We start from the raw sequence: 23,308 nt of genomic DNA on the forward strand, positions 1-23,308 counted from the left end.
CTAGGCCGTATCCTAGTAATTCCTCTAATAATTATGGTAATTCCTATAACAATTCTTATGGAAATTTTAATAAGATGCCCTCTGAATTTGAGACTAGTGTTAAGGAGTTTGTGAATTCGCAAAAGAATTTCAATGCTTTGCTTGAAGAAAAATTGCAAAAGAATTTCTCTTGATGTTGATTCTTTAAAAAACTTAGATCTATTCCACCTAAGCATGATATCAACGAGTCTCTCAAAGCCATGAGAATTTCCATTGATGAGTGCAAAGAAAGAACCGCTAGGATGCGTGCTAAGAAAGATTGTTTTGTGAAAGCGTGTTCTTCTAGTTATGAAAATAAAGATGAATATCTAAAAGTTATTGATGTGTCCCCTATTAAATCTTTGTTTTTCAATATGAATCTTGATAATGATGGTACTGAAGATAATCCACCTTTACCTAGAAGGCGTTCCAAAAATTCTGAGTTTTTAGATCTTGATGCAAACATTGTTAAAAGTGGGATTGAAAAGATCAAAACTCTAGATATTAATGAACCCACTATTTTGGATTTCAAGGAATTTAATTATGATAATTGCTCTTTGATAGATTGTATTTCCTTGTTGCAATCCGTGCTAAATTCTCCACATGCTTATAGCCAAAATAAAGCTTTTACTAAACATATCATTGATGCTTTGATGCAATCTTATGAAGAAAAACTTGAGTTGGAAGTTTCTATCCCTAGAAAACTTTATGATGAGTGGGAACCTACTATTAAGATTAAAATTAAAGATCATGAATGCTATGCTTTGTGTGATTTGGGTGCTAGTGTTTCCACGATTCCAAAGACTTTGTGTGATTTGCTAGGTTTCCGTGATTTTGATGATTGCTCTCTAAACTTGCACCTTGCGGATTCCACCATTAAGAAACCTATGGGAAGAATTAATGATGTTCTTATTATTGCAAATAGGAATTATGTGCCCGTAGATTTTATTGTTCTTGATATAGATTGCAATCCTTCATGTCCTATTATTCTTGGTAGGCCTTTCCTTAGAACGATTGGTGCAATTATTGATATGAAGGAAGGGAATATTAGGTTCCAATTTCCGTTAAGGAAAGGCATGGAACACTTCCCTAGAAAGAAAATAAAATTACCTTATGAGTCTATTATGAGAGCCACTTATGGATTGCCTACCAAAGATGGCAATACCTAGATATATCCTTGCTATTATGCCTAGCTAGGGGCGTTAAACGATAGCGCTTGTTGGGAGGCAACCCAATTTTATTTTTAGTTTTTTGCTTTTGATTAAGTTGAGGAATAAATATGTGATCTAGCGTCTGGTTAGATGTGTTTTTATGTTTTAATTAGTGTTTGTGCCAAGTTAAACCTATAGGATCTTCTTGGATGATAGTTATTTGATCTTGCTGAAAATTCCAGAAACTTTCTGTTCACGCAAATAATTGTTAAAATTCACCAGAACGTGATACAATATTGATTCCAATTTCTGCTGATCAATAAACAAATTATCTAGGTCTTCCTATTTCTTCTGAATTTTTGGAGTTCGAGAAGTTTGCGTTAGTTATAGATTACTACAGACTGTTCTGTTTTTGACAGATTCTGTTTTTCGTGTGTTGTTTGCTTATTTTGATGAATCTATGGCTAGTAAAATAGTTTATAAACCATAGAGAAGTTGGAATAAAGTAGTTTTAACACCAATATAAATAAAGAATGAGTTCATTACAGTACCTTGAAGTGGTGTTTTGTTTTCTTTCGCTAACGGAGCTCACGAGATTTTCTGTCAAGTTTTGTGTTGTGAAGTTTTCAAGTTTTGGGTGAAAGATTTGATGGATTGTGGAAAAAGGAGTGGCAAGAGCCTAAGCTTGGGGATGCCCATGGCACCCCAAGATAATCTAAGGACACCTAAAAGCCAAAGCTTGGGGATGCCCCGGAAGGCATCCCCTCTTTCGTCTACTTCCATCGGTAACTTTACTTGGAGCTATATTTTTATTCACCACATGATATGTGTTTTGCTTGGAGCGTCTTGTATTATTTGAGTCTTTGTTCTTAGTTTACCACAATCATCCTTTCTGTACACACCTTTTAAGAGAGACACACATGATTCGAAAATTGTTAGAATACTCTATGTGCTTCACTTATATCTTTTGAGTTATATAGTTTTGCTCCAGTACTTCACTTATATCTTTTAGAGCATGGCGGTAGATTTGTTTTATAGAAACTATTGTTCTCTCATGCTTCACTTATATCTTTTTAAGAGTCCTATAAAATAGCATGGCAATTTGCTTCAACTAAATATCATGAGAAATTTGATACTAGATAATTGTTTTGAGATATAAAGGTGGTAATATCATAGTTGTGCTAGTTGAGTAATTGTGGAATTGAAAAATACTTGTGTTGGAGTTTGTGATTCCCGTAGCATGCACGTATGGTGAACCGTTATGTAACGAAGTCGGATCATGAGGTATTTATTGATTGTCATCCTTTGTGTGGCGGTTGGGGTCGCGCGATGGTTAACTCCTACCAACCCTTCCCCTAGAAGCATGCGTAATAGTACTTTGCTTCGAGGGCTAATAAATTTTTGCAATAAATATATGAGTTTTTTATGACTAATGTGAGTCCATGGATTATACGCACACTTACCTTTCCACAATTTTCTAGCCTCTTCGGTACCGTGCATTGCCCTTTCTCACCTTGAGAGTTGGTGCAAACTTCGCCGGTGAATCCAAACCCCGTGATATGATACGCTCTATCACACATAAACCTCCTTATATCTTCCTCAAAACAGCCACCATACCTACCTATTATGGCATTTCCATAGCCATTCCGAGATATATTGCCATGCAACTTTCCATCGTTTCGTTTATCATGACACGTTCCATCATTGTCATATTGCTTTGCATGATCATGTAGTTGACATTGTATTTGTGGCAAAGCCACCATTCATAATTCTTTCATACATGTCGCTCTTGATTCATTGCATATCCCGGTACACCACCGGAGGCATCCACATAGAGTCATATTTTGTTCTAAGTATTGAGTTGTAATTCATGAGTTGTAAGTAAATAAAAGTGTGATGATCATCATTATTAGAGCATTGTCCCAAGTGAGGAAAGGATGATGGAGACTATGATTCCCCCACAAGTCGGGATGAGACTCCGGACTAAAAAAAAGAGGCCATAAAAAAAGTCCCAAATAAAAAAATGAGAGAAACAGAGAGAAGGGACAATGTTACTATCCTTTTACCACACTTGTGCTTCAAAGTAGCACCGCGATCTTCATAATAGAGAGTCTCTTATTTTGTCACTTTCATATACTAGTGGGAAATTTCATTATAGAACTTGGCTTGTATATTCCAATGATGGGCTTCCTCAAAATGCCCGAGGTCTTCTTGAGCAAGCAAGTTGGATGCACACCCACTTAGTTTCTTTTTGAGCTTTCATACACTTATAGCTCTAGTGCATCCGTTGCATGGAAATCCCTACTCCTTGCATTAACATCAATTGATGGGCATCTCCATAGCCCGTTGATTAGCCTCGTTGATGTGAGACTTTCTCCTTTTTTGTCTTCCCACATAACCCCTACCATTATACCTTATTCCACCATAGTGCTATATCCATGGCTTGCGCTCATGTATTGCGTAAGAATTGAAAAGGCTGAAGCGCGTTAAAAAGTATGAACCAATTGTTTGGCTAAAACCGGGGTTGTACATGATATTAATATTTTGTGTGGGGAAGATGGAGCATAGCCAGACTATATGATTTTGTAGGGATAACTTGCTTTGGCTATGTTATTTTGCTAAGACATAATTGCTTGGTTAGCATGCTTGAAGTATTATTGTTTTTATGTCAACATTAAACTCTTATTCTGAATCATATTAAAACTGAACATTCGTGCCACAATAAGAAGAATTACATTGAAATTATGCTAAGTAGCATTCCACATCAAAAATTCTGTTTTTATCATTTACCTACTCGAGGACGAGTAGGAATTAAGCTTGGGGATGCTTGATACGTCTCCAACGTATCTATAATTTTTGATTGTTCCATGCTATATTATATTCTGTTTTGGACATTATTGGGCTTTATTATACACTTTTATATTATTTTTGGGACTAACCTATTAACCGGAGGCCCAGCCCAGAATTGATGTTTCTTGCCTATATCAGAGTTTCGCAGAAAAAGAATATCAAACGGAGTCCAAACGGAATGAAACCTTCGGGAACGTGATTTTCGGAACGAACGTGATCCAGAGGACTTGGACCCTACGTCAAGACATCAACCAGGAAGGCACGAGGTAGGGGGGCGCGCCTACCCCCTGAGCGCGCCCTCCACCCTCGTGGGCCCCACGTTGCTCCACCGACGTACTTCTTCCTCCTATATATACCCACGTACCCCCAAACTACCAGATACGGAGCCAAAAACCTAATTGCACCACTGCAACCTTCTGTACCCATGAGATCCCATCTTGGGGCCTTTTTTCGGAGCTCCGCCGGAGGGGGCATCGATCACGGAGGGCTTCTACATCAACACCATAGCCTCTCCCATGATGTGTGAGTAGTTTACCTCAGACCTTTGGGTCCATAGTTATTAGCTAGATGGCTTCTTCTCTCTTTTTGGATCTCAATACAATGTTCTCCTCGTGTCTTGTGGAGATCTATTCGATGTAATCTTCTTTTGCGGTGTGTTTGTTGAGACCGATGAATTGTGGGTTTATGATCAAGTTTATCTATGAACAATATTTGAATCTTCTCTGAATTCTTTTATGTATGATTGGTTATCTTTGCAAGTCTCTTTGAATTATAAGTTTGGTTTGGCCTACTAGATTGATCTTTCTTGCAATGGGAGAAGTGCTTAGCTTTGGGTTCAATCTTGCGGTGTCCTTTCCCAGTGACAGTAGGGGCAACAAGGCACGTATTATATTGTTGCCATCGAGGATAACAAGATGGGGTTTATATCATATTGCATGAGTTTATCCCTCTACATCATGTCATCTTGCTTAAAGCGTTACTCTGTTCTTATGAACTTAATACTCTAGATGCATGCTGGATAGCGGTCGATGTGTGGAGTAATAGTAGTAGATGCAGGCAGGAGTTGGTCTACTTGTCTCGGACGTGATGCCTATATACATGATCATACCTAGATATTCTCATAACTATGCTTAATTCTGTCAATTGCTCAACAGTAATTTGTTCACCCACCGTAATACTTATGCTCTCGAGAGAAGCCACTAGTGAAATCTATGGCCCCCGGGTCTATTTTCCATCATATTAGTCTTCCAACACTTAGTTATTTTTATTGCCTTTTATTTTACTTTGCATCTTTACCATAAAAATACCAAAAATATTATCTTATCATATCTACCAGATCTCACTCTCGTAAGTGACCGTGAAGGGATTGACAACCCCTTTATTGTGTTGGTTGCGAGGATTTATTTGTTTGTGTAGGTGCGAGGGACTCGTGCGTGGCCTCCTACTGGATTGATACCTTGGTTCTCAAAAACTAAGGGAAATACTTACGCTACTTTACTACATCACCCTTTCCTCTTCAAGGGAAAACCAACGCAGTGCTCAAGAGGTAGCAGCAATGACTTCACAAGGACAAACTCTAAGTAAAGAGAAGTAAGAGATAGAACCAGTTGCTTGATGAGGACAGTGATTTGTCGGACCAGTTCCAGTTGCTGTGACAACTGTACGTCTGGTTAGGGAGGCTGAGATTTAACTCAAAAGTCCGCGTCTTCACCTTATTCCCCTTGAGCTAAGGACACTTAGTCCTCGCCCAATCACTCTGATAAGTCTTCAAGGTAGACTTCCAAAACTTCATAGACTTCGTTCACCGGCAATCCACAATGACTCGTGGATGCTCAGAACGCGACGCCTAACCGGCTGGAGGATTCACAGTCCTCAAGTGTAACAAGTTTTCAGGTCACGCGGACAGAAATACTTCAGTGATGCCAAACACTCTTTGGGCTCTGGGTGTTTTGGGCTTTGTCCTCGCAAGGATCTCTCTTTCAAATGCTTCGGAGGTGGGTTGCTCTCAAACGACAAAAGCCGTGCACTAACTCTGAGCAGCCACCAATTTATGGTGTAGGGGTGAGCTATTTATAGCCAGGAGGCAACCCGACCTGATTTGTCCGAAATGACCCTGGGTCACTAAGGAACTGACACGTGTCCAACGGTCAGATTTCAAACACACGCGGCAGCTTGACTTGGGCTACAAGTAAAGGTGACTTATCCGACTCTGGATAAGATTTGCTCTCATTGTCTTCGCTCGAAGACATAGGATTTGGTTGAGCATCACTTCAGTCACTCTGACTTTGTTCACTTGGACCCCACTTAACAGTACGATGGTTCCTATGACTCAACAAAGAAGAAAAGGAAACTATGAAACAACTATGTCTTCGCTCTCCATAGTCTTCATGCGATGTCTTCTTATGTCATAGTCTTCAATGTGAATATCTTCACAGACCACCATTATCTTCAATGTCTTCACACATTTTTAGGGGTCATCTCCGGTAGGTAAACCGAATCAATGAGGGACTACTACCTGTGTTATCCTGCAATTCTCACAAACACATTAGTCCCTCAACCAGGTTTGTCGTCAATACTCCAAAACCAACTGGGTGGCACTAGATGCACTTACAATCTCCCCCTTTTTGGTGATTGATGACAAACCGGTTGAAGTTTTGAACAGGGATAAAAGTATGTGAAATTGTAAGGGTTAAGGTATTGTCTTCATAAGTAGCAAAAGGCTCCCCCTGAAGATGTGCATATAAGTAGTTTGCATTTGAATGCAAATGCACATGGCAGGTTTTGGTTTGTGGAGGTCCTCTTCAGCTCATGAAGACAATTCATCATGCATGAAAAGATATAACAAACACAATGACATGCATAATGGAAAATGGACGTCTGCGAACGACTTCATGCGGAATTTATCATCGCATCACATATTTGACGGAAAAGGTAGCAGACGACCATCAAGTTTAAGTGTTACAACTCAAAGAACCAAATGTATCAAAACAAGAGTTGTAACCACTTGGCAAAATATAAAGCAACCACCCATATGGACCCGCTTGAAGACTATCAACTCATATGCTTCTCCCCCTTTTGTCAGTAAGGACCAAAAAGGTTTGAATACATAGAGCATCTACTCGTTCCCATGAGGAGTAGGAGAAGGAGCAGGGTCGATGTTGTAATCCGGTGGTGCAGAAGAACTTGGCGCATTGTCGATACGAGGCGAAGTTGTAGTTGGTGAAGTAGCATCATCTTCGTCATCGATGACTCTGGCATTGATAGTGGCCGCCGACGAGGAGTACTCAGAGTCTTCGAGTGAGGGAGTCCGACGCAAGACAACGTTCCTGGGAGGAGTGGAATCAAATTTGAATCTCTCTGTGAAGCCATCTTGTTGAAGATCATCTTCAGAACTGAGCAATGTCAGACTCTTCCACGACCACCGACAACTTTCATGAGTGACAAATGCATTCTTGGTGGCTAGATTGCAAATGCGATTAACATCCACCAACAGACTCCGCATCTGACGCTTGAGCCAGTCATGATGCTTATCTTGTTTCTGATGCAAGGCCACGAGAAGCTCTCGGTCACTGAGTACACGAGAGCGCTTTCGAGGCCTTTGAGCAATAGTGCTTTCAGTGGCTTCAGTATGGGCACGATGAGGTGTATGTGTATTTCCAGCCAAAGGATAAACACAAGTTGCAGCAAGAACTCCTTCAATAGGTTGAGTGAAACTTTGACGATCGACGTTGTGAAGATAAATTGGCTCCTTGGCAGGCTCTGGGTATATGGCTTCGACAGACATATCAACCTCTGGCAAGAATATGAGATGGTTGCACGCAGAGGGCTGATAGTTGATAGAAGAGTGAAGCTTGATGAGGCGCATTACCCATGGAGCATAAGCCTTCAGACCAAATAGATCAGAGCCACATGCAGCAAGTTGTCTGATGAAGAAATCCTGAGCATTAAAGCTGATGTCATTGAGAATATAGAAAACCAATGTCTTCATTGAGCCTTCAAGCTTTGCTGCAGAAGAATGTCCTTTGATGGGCCATAGAGTTTGCCTTATAATATGATATATGGTGCGGGGCAGATACTCTAGGTCTTCAACAAAGAATTCCTTTGGATATTCAGCATCTTGTGGCAGTGGCTTCATCATGCTCAGCATTTGGCTCATATTTGGCTCAGGCTTCTGGAATATGCTCTCCAAAGCATTGCAGTGAAGCTGACAACCAGGTTCATACAATTCACCTGGAGTGGGCAGGGCAGTAAGCTCAATGATATCAAGAGCTTTGGCTTCATGGTGTACATTGCCTGTCATCCACTCAAGGACCCAAGTCTTCGGATCCCTGTTGTAGCCGCGAATGTGAAGAGTAGCATAGAATTGTAACAGAAGCTCTTCATTCCAATTTTCTTTGTCGGTCACAAACTGCAGAAGGCCAGCATCTCTGAAGCAGTAGAGGGCTTCTTCCAAGCAGGGCAGGCTAGCAATGGCTTCGCAGTCTAGACGCATATGGGGAAAAATGCGCCCTTGATTGTATAAGACACAAGAATAATAACTGCACCGCTGATAGCTCCAGAACCGATCAGATGAAATTCTTGGCCTTGAATATGGGTTCTTGGCACTATCAAAGAAGGTGTTGTGTGCTTTGAAGCCATTCACATTGAACGATCGTGGCGAAGACACAGTACCTGGAAACCTTGGCAGCTGGGGCTTTGGCTTCTGAACCTGAGGCCTGTGCTCCACATGGTAGTCAAACTGTGGTCCGGAAGCAGGCGGAGGAACCAGAATAGGCCATCGAACAGTGACAAGCTGGCCGCGATCAAATGCTTGCTCAATGGTGTGAGGCCTTGGAGGCGGTACAGGAGCATTGGCATTGACATGGGCTTCAGACTGCACATTGGCTTCAGGTGCATCATTGGCTTCAGGCACCATATTCACTTTAGGCGCCACATTAGCTTCAGCCATGCCAACGTCATTGGCTTCAGTAGTGTTGTTTGTGGCCGCCTCAGTATTTTCAACCTCCACTTGAGTAGATGGAGGGTCGGGCACAGACTCGTTCTCCTCGAGAACATCTTCTTGGGAAACAAGGGGTGTAGCAGCTCTTTCTTCATCTCGTGGTTCTTGATTGTCATCGGCTGATGCAGCCGGAATGTCTTCAGCAGCTTTTGCTTCAGACGCAGAGACGTTCACAGTTGGAGTAGCGTCAGGAAACACTTGCCGTGCCACTGAGTTGTTTTGCACTGCTCCTTCTGGAACGCTCGGCAGAGCGACTTGTGGCCTTGGTCCTTTGCGAAGCCTGCGGAATGCGGGCGACGCTCTTGGAGAGGGAGTTGGCTGGATCACATAGTCGTCATCGTCAAGCACCGAAGTGGTGACTTGAGGTGGGGGAGTACTGGGTGAATCTTGACTTGGAGTTTCTTGTTGGGGGTGATCAGCCCACGATGCATCTTGAGCGATTGGCATCAAGGGACGTCCAATGCTGATGAGTTCGATCTGAGGAAGGACTTCATCATCATCTACATTGTCTTGTGGACCAATGGCTTCAGCTACGATGGGGTCAACAACTGGAACTTCTTCAGCTTCAGGAGCCTCTGTGGAAGCAGGCTCGTGAACTACTAGCTGACGCTCTTGGTGTTTGGATGCAGGACGAGCAACTGAAATGGGCTCGACAAAAACGGGCTCTGGGGGAGCAGCCCGATCTTTCTTCGAAGACTTCGTCTTCCGCTTCTTGGTCGTGGTGCATCATCAGTGGCAATCTTGTTCTTGCGCTTTCTAGCTTCAGCCTCAGCTGTCCTTCTCTTCTTCAGTTCTGAAGCAGCTGTGGGGAACTTTGGCTTCGAGCCTGTCATGCTGGCAGGGAAGACAATGCGAGGTTCTTCCCGCCCTGATGCTTCAGCTTGGCCCACAGCAGGCTTCTTATTTTTGGCAGCCAACTTGGGGTCGATGCCAGGACGCCCAAGAGCCTTGCGCTTTTCTGCTTCATTGTGAGCTTGAACACATTTTGCAGCGAGGTGTTTCATTCGCTCTCTTGAACCTTTTGCTTCTTCACGTTTCTTGTGAAACGCCTCCTTGAGGTCATGCAACATCTGCTTGAAGTTTTGAACATCAGCCATGCTGAGCTTGGCCATGTGCTTCTTGAATTGAGCTTTCTCATAGTCAATTTTGTTCTTCAGCTCAACGATCTTCTGAGCCAGAGCCAGCTCATGAGCAATGGCTCTGTGGAAAGAGACACTGATGCCAACTGGGAGCTGTAGATCATCGATACTGAGGCTTGGGTTGTCAAACCACTCATCAATGAAGTTATTCAAGATATCCACATCAAAGAGGGGCAGATCATTGAAGATCTCTGCCTCTTGCTTGCTCTTTATCAGAAGCTCAGGAGCATCATCGCCAAGATCTTCGTCACTTGACAGATCAATAGCTTCATTCCTGTTGAGGATATAGACCTTAGAGTCACCCGCCAGGAGGGGCCGGGTTACTCATATGGTCATTGCCAGAAGCCCGACGCCAAGCTTGAAGACGGCGGGCCGAAGATGGGCTTAAGACCCGGATATGGCTTAAAGCCCGTAGTTGCAATCATTGTTATGGTAGAACTTGTAGTGTAAGGCAAGAATAGTTGAGAGTCCGAGCCGGACACTCTTATGAGCCGGCCGGGACTCTGAGAGCTGCAGGGCGTCCGCCTCCCTATTTAAAGGGACGACCCGACAACGGTTTAAGGACGGAAATAATCTCATCGAGAGCCAGGCATAGCGGTTTAGCTCCCTGGTTATCGAAACCCTGATCAATACCACCTCAAACTGGACGTAGGCTTTTACCTTCACCGCAAGGGGCCGAACCAGTATAAACCCTCGTGTTCCTTGTCCCGCTTAACCCCTTCAAGCTTCCTAGCTGCGATGGCTCCACGACTAAGTCCTAGCTCGTGGACATCTGCCGTGACAATTCCACGACAGTTGGCGCCCACCGTGGGGCCAGCGCATGGTGGATTTGAGTTCTTGAAGGGCAACTTTGAAGGGCTCAAGGGATACGCTGTGGGCCGGATGACCAAGAGTCGTCGCGACAAGCTCTATATCGACGATGCAAACTGGGGCCCCGACGCCGGCTCAATTGAGTACGGGTATCGGGTCCCCTTCGGTGGAATTCATGTTTTCATTGGCAAGATTGGTGAGCCGGGCCCTGAGCCGGATCTCTGCGCCGATCTCATCGAGGCGGCTCAGCGTGCACGACCCGCCCGGGCCCGGCCTGCCTTACGGCACGCTTTTGTGGGATGTATCCATGGAGGGCCCTCTGATCAATCTGGATCTGGTGATGAGGTGGCCGCCGGCTCTGACGGCGAGTCGTCCACCGATGAGTCAAACTCGTTGTATCAACTCCAAGATGGCAGGCTCATGGGTTGTTCCGATGGTGACAGTATTCCGGACCCGTTTGAGCCGCCAAGTCAGGTTGGAGTCTTTATGGCCGGTGCGCAGCCTGTTCAGAACCCCGCCGCTGGAGCGGGAAACCCGGTGCCTTCTCCGGCTCAGGCACTAATGGATCTCACGGACAAGATGATGGCGCTGTTAACCGCTACGGTTGACCCGGCAGATCAAGCTCAGCATGATGCGGAGGTGGCGCAGTTGAAATTGGATCTAGTGAAAGCTAAGGAGGATCTGGCAGCAGAGGGGATCAGGATGGCTGCGGAAAGGGCGGCTCTCGACGCCCAAACCCAATTGATTCAAGCGCAGTCCTTCCGGCTAACGATGGACCAAAACACGTCCAATGAGGTCCTGAGAAGGAGGCATCAAAAGGCCCAATCTCGACTCCCTCCGGTTTACGATCCGCGAAACCTCTTCAACACGCCAGGTGCAGGGTCTAGTAACCCGCCAGGGGTCATAGTGCCCGGGTCTGGGACCCCTATTCAGCCACAAGTGATGGGGCCTCCCCAGGTGCCCCCTGCCCCGCCTCAGTACATACCAATACCCCCGGGTCATTATAATAACCCGCTGGAGAACATGGTCGCCGCGGCAGCACGGACAGCGACTCTCCGACGGCTATTGAAACCCGTCGGGTCCGGGAACTCCTTCAGACAGCACTGGCGCAACAAGAGGCGTATTCCTACAGCCGAGACAGGATCCACTCGACCCCTCGTCCAGGCCGGAGCCCGAGTTACAGCAGACACATGGTCTCAGCGACCGGTTCAAGTAACGTCCGACGCCATGACCCGCCCCCTGGCCATGGCCCGGTTCATAACGGAGCCTTTCACGCAGCAGACCAGGACAGAGCGCGGCAAGAGGCGGAGCAGGTGCCTCAATTGACGGCTTACCAGACCCCCCCGGCTTATCCGACGACTTCCGTCGACGTGGGTATCCCTACCAGGACTGGGGGTGTCCCTTGTTTAGTGCCAGCTATCCGCAATGAGCGTCTACCCAAGGACTTCAAAGGCCCTAGGAAGGTGCCTAATTACATAGCAGACTTACAACCTGCAGCCTGGATCGAGAGTTATGAGATGGCTATGGAGCTGCTGGAGGTCAGTGAGGCGGCCATGGCTAAGTATTTCACCATGATGTTAGATGGGACTGCCCGCACTTGGTTGAAAGGGCTACCACCGAATTCCATTGGGTCTTGGGCTGAGCTGAAAGCCCGGTTCATCCGAAACTTCAAGGATACCTATAGGCAATCTATGTCAATTGTGGATTTGACTAACTGCAAGCAGCAGGAAGGGGAGTCTACGACACATTGGGTTCGCCGGGTTAAGGAGATAATACACTCCTCGGATAAGATGGACGCCGGCTCTGCAGTCTTAATGTTGGAGCAGAATTGTCGTTTTGTGCCCCTAAAGATGAAACTCGGGCGGCTTAAGCGCGACTGCAATGATATGGGTACACTGATGGCGGCTCTTGTCAAGTACGCCGATTCTGATGGTACCAAGGACCCCGCTTCAGATGATGAAAGGACAGGGAAGGGAAAGAAGAACGGCAATGGCAAGGGTCCTCAGCATAACCCGGGGAACCAAGGAGGAGGCAAGCGCAAGGCCGACGGCAGCCTAGAGTTTGTGGCCAACGCCAGCTCACAAGGGAATAACCAGCGACGTAAGGGGAGGCCCCCTCCCCGAGGCGGCGGCTCAGGCCCGACGCTGGAGCAGCTGTTGAATGAGCCTTGTCCAAGGCATGGCTCTAGAGAGAAGCCAGCGACTCATCTATGGAAGGACTGTGCAATCATGAAGGCCTTTAAGAATTACAATGGCCCGGGCGGCGGCTCAGGCGCCGACGGTTTTCATGGCCCGGGCGGCGGCTCAAATTCCAATCCTCCGAATGGTCAAGGGGGCTTTAATCAGCAGTCTGGCTAGGGTCATCAACAGCAGTAGGGGGTTATCAGACCAATCCCAAGCAGCTTAGCGGTGGACAGTACCATGTATTCACCACCAGTCTATGTAAGCGAGACCAGAAGCTTCATAAGAGGGCCGTGAATGCTGTTGAGCCGGCGGTTCCACGCTACTTGCGGTGGTCTGAGCAGCCTATAGTGTGGAGTAGAGAGGATCACCCTCCCCGGGTAGACAATCCGGGTCACTTGGCCTTAGTGGTGGCTCCTCAGGTGGGAGGATATAAGTTCACTAAGGTGCTCATGGATGGAGGCAGCAGCATCAACATCCTCTATTATGAGACTTTTCGCCGTATGGGATTGGTTGATAAGAACCTCAGCCAGTCAAACACTATCTTCCATGGTGTGGTACCTGGTAAGTCGGCTTATCCAGTCGGCAAGATCGAGTTGGAAGTGGCCTTCGGAGATGAAAACAACTACAGGGTGGAAAAATTGACCTTTGAGGTGGTCAAGATAAGAAGTCCGTACCATGCTATATTTGGGCGGCCGGCTTACGCCAAATTCATGGCACGGCCGTGTTATGTTTACTTACAGCTCAAGATGCCGGGTCATAATGGGACCATTACGGTTCACGGCAGCTGGAAGGTGGCCTTGGAATGTGAGGAAGGCGATGCAGCTTATGCAGAATCTGTTTGCGCAACAGAGGAGTTGAAATTTTACAAGGACAATGTTGACCCCACTGATATGACCTCTTTGAAAAAGCCGACTACGGAGCATGAGCCGGCAATGAAATTTAAGTCGGCTGATGAGACTAAATTCGTTGATTTCACTCCAGGAGATTCATCTCAGCAGTTTAGCATCAGTGCCAACCTGGATCCAAAATAGGAAAGCACGCTCATCGAGTTCATCCGTGAGAATAGGGACATCTTCGCATGGAAACCTTCGGACATGCCAGGTGTACCTAGAGAACTCGCTGAGCACACTCTCAATGTTGATCCGAAATTTAAGCCGGTCAGGCAGTTTCTTCGGCGGTTCAATGAGGAGCGGCGGAAAGCTATTGGTGAAGAAGTGGCCCGGCTCTTGGAGGCCGGGTTTATTGTTGAAGTCTTTCACCCGGAGTGGTTGGCTAACCCGGTGCTCGTGCTCAAGAAGAACGGCACTTGGCGGATGTGTGTGGATTATACAGACTTAAACAAGGCATGTCCGGCTGATCCTTTTGCCCTCCCCCGTATTGATCAAATTATTGATGCTACGGCAGGTTGTGCGCGCTTAAGTTTCTTGGATGCTTATTCCGGATATCTTCAGATTAAAATGGCAGTTAAGGACCAGGAGAAGACGGTGTTCATCACTCCCTTTGGAGCCTTCTGCTATGTGTCTATGCCCTTTGGACTCAAGTGTGCACAGGCGACTTACCAGCGTTGTGTACAGAACTGCCTTCATAAACAGATTGGGCGCAATGTTCACGCTTATGTGGACGATATTGTGGTCAAGTCCATAAAAGAGGAAACCCTGATAGATGATTTAAGGGAAACCTTTGATAATCTCCGGGTCTACAAGATGATGCTTAACCCGGCCAAGTGTGTTTTTGGTGTTCCGGCAGGCAAACTTTTGGGTTTCTTGGTTTCTGACAGAGGCATTGAAGCTAACCCGGAGAAGATCAAAGCCATCACCTCCCTAGCTAAGCCGGCGTGTATAAATGATGTTCAGCGCTTGGCGGGTCGCATCGCTGCTTTAAGCCGGTTTATAAGCCGTTTGGGTGAGAAGGCCATGCCATTATATCAGTTGATGAAGAAAACTGATAACTTTGTCTGGAATGATGTAGCTAATACCGCTTTTGAGGATTTGAAGAAGCAGCCGGCAGAGCCCCCAGTCCTTGCTGCTCCGGTTGATAAGGAGCCCTTATTACTGTACGTGGCGGAGAACACACGAGCCGTTAGTGTGGCTGTGGTGGTGGAACGCAAGGAAGAGGGTAAGGAGCATCCGGTTCAGCGGCCGGTTTATTATGTCAGCGAAGTGCTTATCGAGTCCAAACAGCGGTATCCACATTGGCAGAAGCTTGTTATGGTGTGTTCATGGCAAGCCGGAAGCTTAAGCATTATTTCCAGGGCCATCCCATAACCGTGGTCAGTTCTGCCCCTCTTGGTGATATCATTCAAAATAGAGAGGCCACAGGGAGAGTGGCTAAGTGGGCTATCAAGCTCGGACCTCATGGTCTCAAATATGTGCCACGCACTGCTGTTAAATCTCAGGCCTTGGTGGATTTCATCAATGATTGGACAGAGTCACAAGTGCCCGAGCAAAAGCCGGATAACACATATTGGACTATTCACTTCGATGGGTCCAGGCAGTTGGAGGGCTCGGGGGCTGGAGTTGTATTGGCTTCCCCTAAAGGTGACAAGTTCCATTATGTGCTACAATTGATGTTTCCTTGCACTAACAATGCGGCTGAGTACGAGGCCCTGCTCCACGGTCTTCGGATGGCTAAGGAGATGAGCTTGAGCCGGGTCAGGTGTTTCGGTGACTCAGACTTGGTGGCTCAACAAGTATCAGGCAAGTGGGACTCTAAGGACCCTCTCATGGCGGCTTATCGCCGCGAAGTTGATGCCATTGCTGGGCACTTTCAGGGCTACCAAGTAGAGCACATTGATCGCAGGAAGAACGAGGCGGCTGATGCTTTAAGCCGGTTAGGCTCTCAGCGAAAGCCGGTGCCGCCTAATACTTTCTTGGATGTCCTGTATAATCCTTCTGTTAAGCTGCCTACAGAGGAAAACCTGGCTGTCCCCGACCCGGAGGCACGACTGGTGGCGGCTCTCCATATCATACCAGACTGGACAATGCCCTATCTGGCTTACATGACCCGGGGCGAGTTACCTGAGGATGAAACTTTGGCCAGGCAAATAACCCGGCGGGCTAAGTCAATGATCGTTATCAATAGTGAGTTGCACCACCGCAGTGTTACGGGAGCGTTTCAGCGTTGTGTTTCCCCTGAGGAAGGTCAAGAGATCTTGCGTGAGATCCATGAAGGGGATTGCGGCCATCACGCCGGCTCAAAGTCTCTTGTGGCCAAGGCTTTTCGTCATGGTTTTTATTGGTTGACGGCTCATGCTGATGCAGAGGACTTGGTCAGTAAGTGTGACGGTTGCCAAATGTTCTCGCGACGGGCTCATGTACCGGCTCAAGAGCTGAGGATGATCCCAATTACTTGGCCCTTTGTGGTCTGGGGGCTTGATATGGTTGGGCCTTTCAAAAGGTCCAAGGATAAGAAGACCCACCTTTTGGTGGCAGTTGACAAGTTTACCAAGTGGGTTGAAGCGGAGCCAGTTAGCAAGTGCGATGCAGCCACGGCGGTTCAGTTTATGAAAAAGGTGATCTTTCGCTTTGGTTTTCCGCACAGCATTATCACTGACAATGGCACCAATCTCTCCAAAGGCGCCATGGAAGAGTTTTGTCAACGAGAGCATATCCGACTTGATGTTTCCTCAGTGGCTCATCCTCAATCCAATGGTCAAGCTGAGAGAGCTAATCAGGAGATTCTGAAGGGTATCAAGCCCCGGCTTTTGGTCCCTTTGCAACGGACGCCGGGTTGTTGGGTGGAGGAGTTGTCCTCCGTGTTATGGAGCATCAACACTACTCCTAACAGGTCTACAGGTTTTACGCCTTTCTTCATGGTTTATGGGGCAGAAGCAGTCCTCCCCAGTGACATCCGTCATGACTCACCTCGAGTGGCGGCTTATGTTGAGACAGATAATGAACAGGCGCGCCAAGATGCTCTTGACTTGTTGGACGAACAGCGTGATGTGGCAGCAGCCCGTTCGGCAATTTACCAACAAGACCTGCGCCGTTATCATAGCCGCCGGGTTAAATCCCGGGTCTTCCAGGAAGGCGATCTCGTGCTCCGGCTCATCCAGGATCAAACAGATACACACAAGCTGTCCCCGCCTTGGGAAGGGCCCTTTGTGGTCAGCAAGAACTTGCACAACGGGTCATATTACCTCATTGACATACGGGAGCGCAAAGATTCACGTAAGTCGGAGGAAGAGACCCGTCGGCCGTGGAACATAGCTCAGCTTCGGCCTTACTACACTTGAGCCACCGGCTCTCGTAATGTACATATTTCTCTCAGCCATGTATATATTATGATAAGCAATAAAGCAGGACCTCTGTCCTTTTTCCTCCTCCAAAGATGTACGTGTTGTTTTTCATTACAAGATTACATGATAACTTAAAGGAGGATCCAGCTTATGACCGTGTTCGAATCTAGCTATAAGCAATAAGGTCACTTGGGGGCTTCCTGTTCAAACATGGGTCGTATTCGAACCAAAGAGAACATAGCTGTCGATACCCATTTGATTGGCAAAGTGCCGAGCTCATTGGGAGGTTTTCTTTGGTCATATTTGAATCATAGTTTAACCCCTCTGAGAACCGACGTGGATCGTATTCGAATCAGCGTCGTTAAAAAATTCTTAAAATCACTTGGGGGCTTCCTGTTCAAACATGGGTCGTATTCGAACCGAAGAGAACATAGCTGTCGGTACCCTCTTGATTGGCATCGCCACACCCACTGGGGGCTATATGATCGCATTCGAATCCTAGCATAACCCCTTTGGGCCGGGTCTTTGGTCGTATTCGAACCGGAAGCCCCTAAGTTCCTCTGCTTTATAGCAAGTTTCGTCTGTTTATTTCCAAGTGTGTACGGCCGGGTCTCATTTTGCCGGCTTAACTTTGGTTTACAGTATTAGCTAAACACAATGGGTGTTTTAAAGACAGGTAACCCGGAATTGCGGTGCCAACCTTCCTACCCGGGTTATCTAAGCCGGAAGTATGCTTGCAGGCCGCTAAGTATGTTATTACGGCTGTATTTAGGATATTATTGAAGACCAGTCCTTTTTTGATTCATATTCCGGGTCATCTAAAAAACCTATGATTCTCAGGGCGGTAAGCCACCTCGAGGCTTGTGATTTGTCTTTCTCTGCAGGATAGTTACAGGCAACTATTTTGAGAGTAAGGAACACAAATGATTAATTATGACCCGGAGAAACATAAAGGAGACAATTTCAGCAGACTTCAGCATTCAAGGCGTGCACGATGGCACGACAAAGATAAAGTATTGGTTCTACTCTATTACAAGACTCGTTGAGTCCAAAAGGATGAGGCATTGTTTGCTAAGCCGCCAGCCGAGTTACGACGCTTGTTGAGTTGAAGTCTCCGGCTCATTCCTATCTTCTCCTCCGGCTGATCCCAAGACCTGGAAAGTTGATGACTTCCAGTCGATGCCGCTGAGAGCTTCGAATTGGGCTTCCTCGTCAATTAACCCGGCCGGGTCAATCTCCGGGGCGAAGGTGTGCTGACGAGCCGGCGGGATCAAGTTGAGGGCTTCATAGCGCGGAGTAGGGATCCTCTGATTTTCTGTATCGTAGCCCGGCTGATACTTAGTCAGATCTGTATCATTGCCAATCAGAGTGGCCACCGGGCGTACGGCCTTCACGCAAGCTGCGAAGTCCTTCTGATCGAAAGCGGAGCCGTCTTCCTCCAGGCTTGGATAGCCAAGGGCGATGTCCGCCGGGTCTAACTCCGGCAGGAACGCCTTGGCCCGGCTCAGCGCGACGATCACTCCGGCTCTTGCAGAGGCCCGTCGCAGCTCTTGGATCCGTTGAGGCAGCACAGCGAGCCGGCGCAGGACTTCTGCCAGATGAGTCGGCACCTCGTTGGATAGGGCCACCACAACTAAGGCACGCTGTGACCCGGTGTAGAGCTGCTCCACCAGGGTATACACGGCCTTCAGCTTGGTTACCACGCTCTGGTTGAGGTTGGCACTTCTGGGACCTGTTTAACAGAATCAGATAACCTGCCGACAAGGATGAATTATGAGATATAACAATTCTAAACTTGATGAAAGCCGGTGAGGTGACTTACCGAAGATTGCGGCCACCATCTGGGACACCTGGCGCTTTAGGCCGGAGAGCTCGGCGGTCTTCTCGGAGAGAGTCTTCTCCGCCTGTTCAGCCCGGTTCACCAATGCGGCCTTCTCTTCGGCCCACGCCTTCCGCTCAGCGTCAAACTCCGTCTTCAGCTTCTCTTGAGCGGCGATGCTAGACACAAATTTGGCATTTGCCTTCCGGGTCTCCATCTCTTGCATCTTCAGCCGATTCTTGAGATCAGCCATGTCAGCCTCTAGCTTCTTGCCAGCAGCCTGCATACATTTCTGGGTTATGACATGAACAGTTACTATATAAATTTCAAGTCCCAAGCGTTTTCCAAGCAAAGACACTTGGCACTTGGGGGCTAATGCATATTGAACGTTTCTATCTACAAATGGCCGGTTCAATTGGGTAAGCCGGAACCTAAGTCTACAACATATTCAATCATAAGTCGTCGACTTGGGGGCTAGCATGATAAAGGTAACTATGCAGTAAGTACGAGGACAGCAGAATGATACCTCAGATTTCTGCTGGATCTGGTTCACCATGGCAACCTCTGCGTCCCGGCTCTTGTGCACTTGGCTGATGTAGCCAGAGACGAGCTCTCCAATGCTCAAGTTGGCGTAGTCGGAGAGGTCCAGGTTCACCCGGTGGGGCTGCAGCAACTCCCCCTTAGCGGAGCACTTAGCCAGTGCGGTAGGTCTCCCCGGCTCAACAAATTCCGTCCGGGTGATTACCACGTCCGGATCATTTGCTGGTTGAGCCGAGCCGGAGGCCTTCGGGTTAGCAGACGCTTCGACAGCTGCCTTGTTAGTTGGAGCGGCGGCTTCGGGAGCGGAGGCAGCTGGCAGTTCTTGATCTGCTGCCTCCGGCTCAGGCAACTCCGGCTCTTCGATTGGCTTGGCTTTCTTCGCCCTCTTGGTGAGTTTGGCTTGGGCACTAAAAGGACAGAAACGTTAAGCACAAAAAGGGTAAGTAAAGACAAGTATAACATGAGATGGTTATCATTACCCAGGCGCGGTCTTGAAAGCCGGAAGACTCGACTGCATAGAGTCGCCCGAAGAGGGGGAGGTCTCCTGATAATTTGAGTCAGAAGAATTGAGTGGCTGACGGATAACACCCGCCAATGGATGAAAAGGGTACAAGTGGGAAATAACCTCAGTTCGGCGCTTCCTCGATGCGTCAGGTAACCCGGAGGAGAGGTCGGTGTCCTTGTTGGTTCGGGTGTGACGCCGGCTCTCATAACCTGTCGCTTCAAAATAAATTGAGGATCTTGATAAGCTAAAGGATGTGAAAAGCTTACTTTCCGGGTTACCCTTCGGACTTTCAGCCTTGGCAAGGGCTCCGAGTCGGAGGAAAGTGACATTACCTCTTCAACCACCGGGTTACTTGCTCCGGTGTCATCCTGTTGATGAACAAGTGTTGGTAAGGCGGACAAGAAATAAACAATAAACGCAACAAAGAGCTTACAGGTTCAGGGGTTACCTCTGACTCGGAGCTGTCGCTTAATTGCATCAGCTCCGAAGCAGTTGGCCTACTCCCCTTCTTGCGGGGAGCGGTTTTCTTGGCGGCTTTCTTCGCCTTTCTGGCCTTCTTGGCCGCTTCGTGGTCATATTTGACCCGCCAGAACTTGTCATCAGCCTGAAAGAATACAATGTGGTTTTCTTACAATGATTCAGATGAAAGTTATGTACAGATAAGATGTTCAGATCAGCAGCTTACCGCTGGGGCTGGGTTGGTCTTGCAGAAGGGGGCTAACCCGGTCCTTCCGCAGTCTGCCAGGCTCTCGTTCAAGAGAGCCTTGGTCATCTCCTCTGCAACGTCTTCAGGAAGATCATTGCGGCTGTGTCTCTGAGGGTCGTCCTTTCGGCCCGTGTACTCACACATTAAGCCGGGGCAGCGGCTCAATGGGATCACCCGCCACGAGATCCAGACCCGGACCAGATCGATTCCATTCAGACCATTGCCCAGGAGAGCCTTGATCTTGTTGATAGTGGGGAGCAGAGGTTGGCGCTCCGCTTGAGTCAGCTTGTCTGACAGTGGGTGAGTTGGCTCCAGACGTGAGGGGCGAAAACTGGGCAACGGACTTTCATCAGCCGGCGACGTGTCTTGGCAGTAAAACCACGTCAGATTCCAGTCCTTGGGGTGGCTGGGCGGCTCTGCGTAAGGGAAAAGGCAGTCCCTTCGCCGCTGAATGGAGATCCACCTAGCTCTAGACTTGGCCCATTGGCGCACTCATTCTGACGGTTCAAGTAAAAAAGCTCTCTAAAGAGCAGCAGACTAGGTTCTTCTCCAAGGTAAACCTCGCAGAACACTTGGAAGTTGCAGATATTGGACACTGAGTTGGGTCCTATGTCCTGAGGCCGCAGATCGAAGAAATTCAGAATGTCTCTGAAAAACTTTGAACCGGGCGGTGCGAAGCCCCGGCTCATATGATCCGCAAAAATCACTACCTCCCCGTCCTTTGGCTGTGGTCTCTCTTCTGACGGGTCAGGGGCACGGTAGGACATGACGTCCTTCTTGGGCAGATATCCAGACTTGACAAAATCTGCTAGGGTCTCATTGGTGACATTGGACCTCATCCAGTTGCAAGTAATGGAGGCTTTGGGAGCTTTGGGAGGCATGGTGAAAGTCGGCAGTCTATGATAAAAGGAAAAACGTCCGGGTTAATTATAAGCCGGAGGAAATCTACAGTTCAATGTCAAGGTGGCGGTTTATGAAGGGGACTAATGGTATACACCTAAGTGCATCGGGCTATTTAAAGCCGCCGAGGGATTGAGAGTAATTTGATTGTCTACAGGCCTTATCACAGCTAAGCCGGAAATTTTTATGGCGCATGGTTTTCTTTAAGCCGGAAGGTTCTACGGCACGTGGTTTCTTTAAACCGGGAATGTAAACCGCCGAGATTCAATGATTGCAGTTTTTTACTAAGTGTGGTAAAACAGGTTTCACACATCGCAGTGAATATTTTGGATCAAAATGGTCGGGCAAAAGAAAAGTTTCTAGACCTAGAAACAGACGCGAGGAGGTTCTTGAGCTCGAACAAGGCTCTTATGTAGTAAAAAGAGGGCTATTTGCATGTGAAATGGGTCTTAAACATCTACCGCAGTGAGTCTATACAGAGCTAAGATCAAAAAGGGGCAGTAAAATTCAAATCTACTGAGGGCCGCGATGAACTACGAAGAACAGAGGAAGAACTATGAAGCCCTAGTGCGGATCTGCTCTATGGAGTAGCGAGGACTCACCAGAGCTGAAGAGGAGCGGAGGTTGCCGCCGTTTGTCTGGACCGAGTCAGGGTGATGCAGCGGCCAAGGTTGACGAAGACTGGGGGCGCGACAGCGGCGGCAGTAGCAGAGCTCGGGCAGGGGAGCAGTGGCGCGAGGAAGAAGATGAAGGAGAGAGAAGTGGCTAAAAGCCCGCCAGGCCGGCCTATTTATAAGGCGAGCTCATAAGTGGGCGCGAGAATCAAGGAGACCACGACGTGGTTATCTCCCCACAAAACGCCTCGATTTTCGGGATGACAGTAAATGTAAAGATCCGTTGCGAATCTGGCGGAGTAAAAAACGGGCTTAATGGAAGATGACGTCACGGCGGATTACCCGGAGTCCAGAGGATGATGTCACGCCGGGTTATGGCCTTCACACAATTGTAAGCCGGAGGTTTTCTGTCGAAGGAATGGAAGATTGACATGAGCCGGCTCAAATCAATCTGGGGCCTAATGTTGAGGATATAGACCTTAGAGTCACCCGCCAGGAGGGACCGGGTTACTCATATGGTCATTGCCAGAAGCCCGGCGCCAAGCTTGAAGACGGTGGGCCGAAGATGGGCTTAAGACCCAGATATGGCTTAAAGCCCGTAGTTGCAATCATTGTTATGGTAGAACTTGTAGTGTAAGGCAAGAATAGTTGAGAGTCCGAGCCGGACACTCTTATGAGCCGGCCGGGACTCTGAGAGCTGCAGGGCGTCCGCCTCCCTATTTAAAGGGACGACCCGGCAGCGGTTTAAGGACGGGAATAATCTCATCGAGAGCCAGGCATAGCGGTTTAGCTCCCTGGTTATCGAAACCCTGATCAATACCACCTCAAACTGGACGT

The sequence above is a fragment of the Aegilops tauschii genome, chromosome 4 (assembly GCF_002575655.3).
Source record: "Aegilops tauschii subsp. strangulata cultivar AL8/78 chromosome 4, Aet v6.0, whole genome shotgun sequence".
Lineage (NCBI taxonomy): Eukaryota > Viridiplantae > Streptophyta > Magnoliopsida > Poales > Poaceae > Aegilops > Aegilops tauschii.